This window comes from Marmota marmota, unplaced genomic scaffold (assembly GCF_001458135.2).
Source record: "Marmota marmota marmota unplaced genomic scaffold, marMar, whole genome shotgun sequence".
In the NCBI taxonomy this organism is placed as follows: Eukaryota; Metazoa; Chordata; class Mammalia; order Rodentia; family Sciuridae; genus Marmota; species Marmota marmota.
The window spans coordinates 11,852,160-11,862,602 of record NW_025999942.1 but is presented as its reverse complement, the minus strand read 5'-3'; the positions used below and the strand labels follow the sequence as shown (position 1 = coordinate 11,862,602).

Sequence of the window (10,443 nt, the reverse complement as noted above, 5' to 3'; positions counted from 1 at the left end):
CAGATGTAACAGAGGAACATAGCCCAGGAGAGAAGAGAAACTCTGTTGGCAGTGGCACTAGCCATGGTGAGAAGCTGGTTTTCTCTTCTGTTCCAGAACCCTGCCCTGTGGGATCTACAACACCCTTACGGTCTGATTTGAAAGACAGACAGGAAGTTCTTGGGAACTTAGGTATTATGCTTCACTAGGAAACTATAACTAAGTAGAAGTGTACACCTGATCATTGCAAGAACACCTAGCAGAAACACCTAGCAGGAACGTATTAGAGTTCAGCAAGTTTGAATTCTAAGGATTGGAGTACTCTTACTATGAAATGAATACCCATTAATTGAGATAGAAAAATGAAATTTAAAGTTTATGGAAAGATTATAGGAATGAAAAGTAAAAAATCTGGGGGATCAAAATGCTATTTTATTATAAAGAGCCAGAGGAACCAATTATTAAGAGTAAAGAAAAAATTAAGTGTACTTTGTACTACAAGATGTATAATACATAACTAGGCTGAGCATGCACACATTCTATTTTTGCATAATTTCCACAACTTTGAAAAATAGAATCTTTTTTTAAATATTTTTTAGTTGTCAATGGACCTTTATTTGATTTATTTTATGTGGTGCTGAGGATCAAACCCAGTGTCTCATATATCTAGGCAAGTGCTTTACCACTGAGCCACAACCCCAGCCGAGTGAGAATCTTTTGAATGCTGTTGATGAAGTTTTAATTTAGTCAAAGAGCATACCTTAGTGGTAGAGAGATTGCCTCATAGGTGCATGTCTCAGGTTTGGATACTCGACACTGCCAAAAATCAATTTTTGTGTTGTGTGTGTGTGCCGCAGTCTGGCTGGGCACAAAATCACGAGCCACTCACAGCCTTGTAGATTCAAACAGCAATTCTTTATTCCCGAAACTCTCACTGGCACTCTACACGCACGTTCTGGGGAATATCCACACCTCCACCGGGGCTCTGCATCCCAAAATACTCTCTGAATCCTGTGAAAACTCAACGGGAACTCAAGGAGCGGGGCGGGCGCCTGAGGCAGCAGGATACTCCCTATTCCCAGCAGGATACACCCTAAAACTGGAACTGCCCTAAACCCGGATCTGCAATGGTCCTTGAACAGGGTCACCTTTCTCAAACATTCATGCAATGTCACTGCAAATGACCTGGGTCCAAGGCAAGCCCATTTCCACAATGGAGAGTCTTCCCTCTAAGCAACATTGGGTAGGCTGACAAAGAAATTGCCATGTGTCATTCCTACTTGGCTATGGCTCTCAGCATGTGTGTGTGTGTGTGTGTGTGTGTGTGTGTTTCTTATTTTTGAAGTCTAAACCCTGAATGATATGAATTTCACTTTTAGCAAGAGTTAAATATTTTATTAGAACATAAATTACTTCTTAAGATTTGTGAAATTTAACAACCAACAATAAAAAATTTAAAAAAAGAAAGATTTGTGAAATTTAGCATAATAAAATTTGTTGCACTTATACATCAGAAATTCATACCAAACATTTTACAACTGTAAATATTCAGCAAAACTTTAGTTAAATGAGCTGAAAATTATTAAGATCATCTTCAAATATCTGCTAAGAATGACTGAAATTCTTGGTGCATAAATGCTGACTTTCCCTAACTCATTTCAATAAATGTACGAGATGGCAAGTAGAAAGTAAAGAAAGCCTCATTTGACAGGCATTAGGGGATGCATGAGTAGTAGTGGTCATGTGGGATATAAGTGGATTGTGTGTCAATCTGGGGGGGATGGTGGGAGGGCCTCCGTATTTTTACCTCCACTCATCAGACTAAACCCTGGCCTGTATATCTTCTGGTTCACCTCCCCTCCACCCTTGGCCTCTGTTGGTACCTCTCAGTCCTCACTGATATTCACACTCTTAGGATTCAGCCCCCACAAAGAAGCACTAATTTGACTCGTGACATATAAAGACTTAAAAATTCCTAATGAGTTCTTTGCTGAATCCTGTAATAATTTCCCTAAATTAAAAAAAAATGATAATGATTAAATTTATACAATGAGGGGAAGAAAATACAAAGCTTACAGCTTTTGATTAGCTTCATTATTTAGCAGAATTGCTTTTTCTGTTTTGGATGTGCATAAATAATAAATTGAAAAATAATAAAATTGTTATGTTGAATGCCAATCCAGATAGTCATTCTCCAATTGTATTTCAACAAGACCAAGAAAAAAAAAATCTCCACATTGATAGTAAATTAGCAGAAAATAAACACATTCATAATTAGTGGAAAATACATCATTAAAAAGTCTTATTTCAAATTACACATACTTATAACACAATTTGTACAGATGAACAGTTCATTTATATTCTAGATTCTTTTTAGTCTCTACACTCTAGGTATAAAATAATATTTTCAGTTACTACACATTGCTGAGTGGACTTTCAGACAAGTCCAGGGGAATAAGGCAGAAAGTTTATCTACATAACACAGAACAGATCCTCTGAGTCCATCTGCTCAGGGCCCCATACCCTTCTTAGGCTGTAGAAGATGGAGTTGAGCACTGGGGTGAGGGTGGTGTTGAAGACAGCCAGAACCTTGTCCTCTGGTGGAGACCAGAGGGATCTTGGCTGTGGGTAAGTGTAAGAAAAGGATATATAGTAGAAAGTCACCACAGTGAGGTGGGTGCTACAGGGGGAGTAAGCCTTCTATTTACCTATCTTGAGTGCATAAAGCAGAGAGCAAGGAGAACTTGACCACAGAAGGAAGTAACTCCAATTAATACAATCACGAGGAAAGGGTAGTGCTCACAAACACTGTGTACACATGGACCCAAATTTTCATTCAAGCCAGAGCAAAAATGGTGGCGATATCACAGAAGCAATGATTGATGGCCTTGGATCAACAGTAAAAGATATGGAGTGCATATGTGATATAAGCACAGAAGATGATAAAGCCCTTTATAAAGACCCAGTATTGTTAGGCATAGTGGCAAACACCTATAATCCCAGCAGCTAAGGAGGCTGAGAAAAGAGGATCACAAGTTCAAAGCCAGCCTAAGCATAAGCAAGGTACTAAGCTACTCACTGAGACCCTATAATAGGGCTAGGGATGTGGTTCAGTGGCTGAGTGCACCTAAGTTCAATGGCGGGTACCAAACAAAGCAAAACATTATCACCAGTACAGGTAATCAGGTATTTTGTTGTTGTTATGCAGATGGGCTAGAGGAGAGGAAAACAAATTCCACTTATATATCACAAGCCACAGATATCAGAAACAGTGTGTCTCCACCTATTAAAGTAAGAAAGGAGAAACACTGAATTCCACATTCAATGAAATAGGAAAGCAGAAGCCATCTTAGGGACACTTGTGGAGATGTAACTTAGATTAATGAGAAACAGCCAACTAAGCAGGAAATAGAGAGGTTTGCAGAAATGGATATCGAGAAGGATGAGAAGGATCATGGATAGGTTGTCAATTAGAGCAATCAAGATGATGAGAACAATGAAAATATACAGGAAAGACCAATTTTTTGTTACAGAATATTGAACCGAGGGGTATGCAACCAGTGAGGAGCATTACCAGACTTTTTAATTTTTACTTTTGTCAAGGTCTCACTCAGTTACTTAGAGCCTCACTAAGTAAGAGGTTGTCTGAATTTGCCATCCTCCTGCCTCATCCTCTTGGGCCAGTGGAATTATAGGCATGTGACAGTGTTTCTGCAAGACCTACTCTTGATAATGGAAACAACCCCAACAAGATGAAATCAGTTGACACTTGCTCATAATTTGCCACAGAGCTTTAATATTGCTCATCCTGCAATGACACACAAGAATCAGTATGTTGAGTAGTGACTATTAGATCAATTTGGAAAATTCCTTTGTGAATCAGGCTGTGCATTATTCATTAAATTTGTACATCATAAATGAAGAACCAGTTTTATGTATTTACCAAAAAGAAATCTCATATTCTTCCTTAGAAATTAATATTTTCTGAGAAATATTATGACAAAAATGTTTTGTAAGAAACTTGAAGATGTACAGAAAATAGCATTTGTTAAAATATCAGTAGGATACAAATGTCTTATATCAATAAACACACTCACAAGTTATTATATTTGTGTTTTTCCCAGAAATATAGGCATAGAAAATTCACGTAATGCATCCAGTAGAGGTCCATATTACAAAATATTTTAAAATCCTGAGAGCATGATTTATTTCTTCCATATTTATATTTGTAAGACTTACTTCCAAACTTTCAGTATTCTAATATTCGCTGTAAGGAAATATGATTTTACCTTCTTGAGTGGTCTTTGCACAACACTTCCAGGTCCAGCATTTGTTCAGTCAGGGATCATCAACTTTTTTCCTCTGTTCTGAAATCTATACTGAAATCTTATTGCCCAATACCTCACATACGAAGTCACAGTAATTCATCATACTCTGGATTTTCAGTGTTCACCTCCACCAAGTCTCCTTTGGGTCTTCATTTAATCTCAAGAGTGCTTAGAATGTCAGTACCTAACTTTATGCCAATATTCTCTGCAGCTTCCCAGATGTACCCAAACTCTTACCAAAAAGCATTTGTATTATGTCTCTGTGCTTCTGTGACACTTATGTACCAAACACATGGCTTTATGGGCCCTTCAACAAAAAGAAATTGGATAGAAGACCTGCCAGTTGCCTAAGTGGATGGAGGAGCTGTGTCCCAAGAATATTCAGATCAGAGGAGTATAGGGGATTCTGGTCTTGATGAAGTTGATCATTGAACAATTTTGAGAAGTATTCCCAAAAGGTATTTCTAGGTTTATATATTATTTTAGACCCAAAGTTCAACAGACTTGAGGAAAGTTCACATCATGAAACATTAAGATTCATACAAGTGTTCTTGTGTGCATACATCTGTACACACACACACACACATACACAGGATGCTCTTGGCAACACACAGTGTATACACTAGAATACATGCAAGTGTATTCCCTAGATTGGAAGTGATTGGGATAATGATCCTTTTACAGAAAATTCCATAACTTTGGAGAAGAATCTGATGTCATTAAATCCACAAAACGTGTCTCTTTAATTTTACAAGATGATGGAACAGTAAAGGACTACTGGAAAATAAATCACATTGATTTTTAAAAATATAAAGAGAAGTTTTAAAGGACAAACTGGGTAATATGAGAAAGAATAAACAGCATGAGATAATTGACAATATAAAAAGTACAAAAGAGAAATAATAATGGATAACTAATGGATGCTTATGTGCATTCATAGAAACATATAATAAAATAATAGATTTCATATGGCAAAAGGAAAGAAAATTCTCAGAAATCAAATATTTTTGCTATTGTACGAAAACATCACAAAACAAATGAGAAGCATTTTATTGAAAGTATTTTCTCCTTGGGAACAAGATTCTAAAACATCTGAGAAAACACTAGTATTGATAACTGCAAGGATGTAGTCAACTCTCCCCTGAGCCATCACGAGGGACACAGCCCTTGAGAGATTTGGAAGAGGGCATGCACCCTGCAGAGGGTGATGAGGCCAGGAGTCAGTTCGCCAGCACAGGGTGCTGAGTGCTGAGCCATGGAAGGGTGAGCAGCATGGGGGAGGTAGAAGAGAGGCATATCAATGAAAGAGTACAGAGGAAATCTTTCTAGTAATGTATTTGGCAGTGTATTAGGCAGTGATTTCTTGAATATGACACCAAAAGAACAAATAACATGCAAAAAATCAGTTTGACTTTATCAAAATTAAAATTTTTTTGTATCATCAAATACTACAAAGAAAGTGCAAAGGCAACACAGGAGGGAAAGATTCTCACAATCACACATCTGATTAGAAATAATATCCAGAGCATTAAGAGACCTGTAGCTCAATGAAGAAGGGCAACTCAAAATGACCAAACAACTTGAAGACTGCATTTCTCAAAAGAGGATATCCAAATGAATTATAAAAACATTATTTATGCCCAGTATCTGTACTTAGCAGGGAAATGAAGATCAAAACTGCAATGAGAATCCATTTCACATCAACTAGGAAAAGTTTCATCCAAAAATAAAAGACAAATGTGTTTGGACAAGTATGTGTAGAACTTGAAGCTTTGCTAGGTTTTGCGGCAATTTTGAAATGTTGATGCCACTGTGGAAAGCAATACAATGATTCTTCAAAAAAAAATTATCCCTGAATTAATAAATGGGCCAGCATTTCCACCTCTAGGGTGCACACACATGAAAAAAAAAAAAAAAAAGGAAGTGCTAAAACAGATATCTGTGTGCCATGTCCATCTTCAGGTTAATGAGAAACAAATGCGAAACACTTACACAGTGATAAAATAAATGGGGTTACAAAAAAGTAAATATAGTCATAGACTACAGTAATGATGGACACTGAAGAGATTATACTTTGGGAAAGAAGCGAGTCATGAAAAAGCAGGGGAGTCAAATTAACAGAACTAAGAATTGGAGTGGTGGTTGTCTGGGAATAACAGAAGGGGAGAGAGAGCATTTAATTAACGAGTTTTAGTTTATATTGCTTAAAAACCTCTGAAAATGCATGGCAGTGATGGTTGTACATTAATGTGAATGCTTTCACTGTATCTTATATATCTTTATCCTAATATAAAAGCCAAAACTTTTAAATGAGCTTCAGTCATTCTAATTTGGATGCCCAAATGAATTTTAAGATCATTTAGGTAGAATTCTGAGTCTTTATGGAGTAACTGATATTAAAGTATGAATTTTGATAATTTGTAAAAGAAAAAAAATGAGAACAAATTATTCTTTAAATGTCATTTCATGTCAACATGAAACAAGCAGTTTAGACTGATAACATCATGTATCATGGTGTTTAAACAACTTAGTTATTAGCAAGTAAAAACATACTATTCAAAGTCAACTACCTCTACAATAATTTCTGCCATTTCTGATTTACACAGGATTGTCAATGACTCATCTACCATGAGATGGCCAAAATTATCCTGATTCAAAATTTTGGAAAAAGAAAAGGGAAGAGATAAAAATGAATGACACATGAATCTTATATACTTTACTGTGTGTCATAAAAGCCAACACAGCATCTATTTCATTACCCATGTTCCAATCTGCTAACATTATAATACCTATAACATAATAAAATAGAGCCTTCACATCACATGGAAGCAGCCTTAACCAATATGCATTTGTTTCCATAATGTGAGGACATTTTTTTCTCATGTAAAAATAAATCAAATTGAGATAATAGGTCCACTTTAATTTTTATCCATTGAAACAGCTGTAAGTACCTTGCCTGAAGCTCATGAACTTCTCTAGATCCTAGCTATTCCACTGTATACACACATACATGAAACCATATAAAATTTTACATGTATATATACACGTAACACATATACATACATATGAGTATGTTTTGCATTCTGAAATTAAATATAAACATACAAGCTTTAAATAAATGCATGGTCTAAGTAACTAACACCTAAAATATATTAAGGTAATGAATCTAAAATAAGGATAGATTTATATTTAATTTACCAAAATAAAAAATGAAAAAATATATATATAAATAGAAAACTGTAGCTACCAAATTATTGAGAAGGCATATGTAAAACTTCTTTAAGCACAAATTGAAATATCCTAGTGTTTAAAACTTTCTCATTTCTGCATCTTCTCAGTTTTATAAATTGTCAAGGAAAGGCAAATCTAAACTGCAGTCATGCCACCCAATTTAGAAAGGCTATTTATTACAAAAGGGAAAAAAATAATTCACAAAAACTGACAAGGCTGTTGAGGAAGAGGAATTCTTAAACACTGTTGGATGGAATGTAAAATAATATAGTCACTATGGAAAAAAAATGGAGAGTTCCTTAGAAACTAAAAATAGAACTTTCAGAGGATTTTGCAATATTACTAATGGGTGTATATACAAAGGAAATTATTTATTTCAAAGAGATGCCTGCACTCCTTTGCTTGCAGTAGCATTTTAACATACGCCACAGCATTTCATACTGGTTATGGGAATCATCCAACAAAATATAATCATTGTATATATTTATACCCCAAACATTCATGCAACTACCCACATAAACAAACCCTTCCCAATATAAAGATTCAAGGAAACTAGAACACTGGGAGATTCCAACACATATTTCTTCCCAGCAGATTGATCATCCAGAAATATACTAATTTAAGAACTTCAGAACTAAAAATCATTATTAATCAAAAGGATCCAGAAGACATCCATCAAATATTTCATTCACTGACAACCAAATTCAGTTCATTTTCAGTGGCACATGGAATTTTCCCTAAAATACATCATATTTTAGGGCTCAAAGCAAGTCTATCAAATATAAAAATTAGAGACAATTCCTTGCATTTGAGATTATAATGGAATAAAATTTAAAAAAAAAACAAGATAAAAAGCAGAAACCATTATAACACCTGAATATTACATAATATAATTGTGAAAGAAGAATCGATCATAAAAGAAATCCAGGAAGAAATAATTTTTTTGAAACAAATGAGAGAAGATACAATATGCCAAATCTTTGAGAGAATATGAAGGCAATTCTGAAAGAAAAAATATATAACTTTGATTTTCTACATTAATAACAGAAAGATTTGGCTAATGTTTTCTGTTGCCTTTATTTCAATAGCAATTTTACTGAAAATTGTACTTACTTCTAAAAGGACCAAGTACTTCTTTTAGAGTACTCAACAGCTTTTGACATGTACCATGAGATTAGACTTACAGCATCCCCTTTCTCCAGGAGCACAGGGTTGACCTTACATTGCTGACATCCTCCTCCAAGGATCCCTGACACACTCTTTAAAAACAAGCAAATCTGACACTTTTTAGGCTGCAGGGGACCTAGTGGTAATGTGTTCCTCACTTGTAAGTCTCACACAATCTCTATGATGATGCCATCTACAAATCAGGCAAGCCCATATGGGATTCTTCCACCAAAAGGCTCTGAACAGACAGGCACTCTTAATAGCTTCAGAGACTCCTGCACTGCAGAGACTTTCACAACTCTTTTAGGAATAAAGAAATCATGGTCACCAGTAATGACCATCAATTACTGAGGATTCCCAAAGCAGGAGACTGTGGGAATAGTCATTATGAAAAAAATTTTATATTTCTTACTCCTCCCTACTGGTTCAGCTACTCAACAAAATACATCAGAAGGCAGCTGTCCACCTGCCACCTTACATAACAGTCAATTGCCCAGAAGTGGTAGGCAGTTAGTGCCAGGAGATACTATGGCCCTCCTAGAATTAGTTTCTAATGGGTTTATGTACATTTATGTCCTCTAAAAAGTTAATTTCAAGTATGAAACCAGAGGTTTAAAATATGATAACTCTGGCTATCTCATTATTTTAAAAATCCATATACTTGTGTTTTTTTATTGAATTTGTTCATTTTACAGAATTTCTACACTGCCAAACCATGCCTGAGAAATCAAAGGGAAAAAAAGTGGTATAATGGACGGCCCATCCTTCCATCATACAGTGTATTAAAACTTGATTCATATGTATTTTGGGAGAAATTATAGGGGATTAAACTCAGGAGCACTCAAACACTGAGCCACATCCCCAGCCCTCTTTTGTATTTTATTTAGAGACAGGGTCTCACTGTGTTAGTTAGTGCCTCGCTTTTGTAGAGACTAGCTTTGAAATCACAATCCTCCTACCTCACCATCCCAAGCCACTGGGATTCCAGCTGTGTGCCACTGCACCTGATGAGTCATAACATTTTGAGAATTTTCCAATCTTCCATAAAGTTGTAACAAGAGTTGGAATTTAAATCTGCTGCAGGTCTTCAAAATTTCCAGAACCCTATGCCATTATATAAAACCTCTTCATATCCATCTCAGTTCACTCCACAAAAGGATCAAGCTACAAAAGTTTGTGGGGAAAAGCATACTTGAAGGAAAATATGTGGCTCAAGATCCAAGACGTTAAGGTTTTGGGCTCTCAAAACATGTCTTCAGTACAGTGAAGAATCTTGTATTTCTTATTCCTCCCTACTGGTTCAGCTACTCAACCAAATACATCAGAAGGCAGCCGTCCACCTGCCACCTCACATACCAGCCAATTGCCCAGAAGTCGTAGGCAGCTCCTGCCAGGAGATATTGTGGCCCTCCTAGGAGTCGGATTCCTGCACCCATGTACTCACCACGTCTGAACTCCTACAGAGCATGCCCCCACCCCAGGACACTTGCAATCACTCATGTGCTTCACACTGGCCACTAGCAAACCTGTAACTCCTGCCTTTGGCAAATGGATTTATTACAGAGAAACCCAGACTCTGCATCAACTGATCACAGACCAGTATGCAATATTTCTACTGAATCAAATATATAAAACTAGGAAATTGCCAGATTGTCTTATTAGGTTGAAAGAAACTTTTCAGTAGTCCTGGGGAGCTTTCAAAATTCTCTTTTAAAAGTGATACTGAATAGCCAAGCTA

The 10,443-nt window shown here is 36.2% G+C and overlaps 1 pseudogene; it reads right to left on the bottom strand.

Moving 5' to 3' along the window:
- The window catches only part of LOC107153291, an 18,712-nt pseudogene extending 8,571 nt beyond the window's left edge, over positions 1–10,141 (bottom strand).
- Between the last annotated feature and the right edge of the window lie 302 nt (positions 10,142–10,443).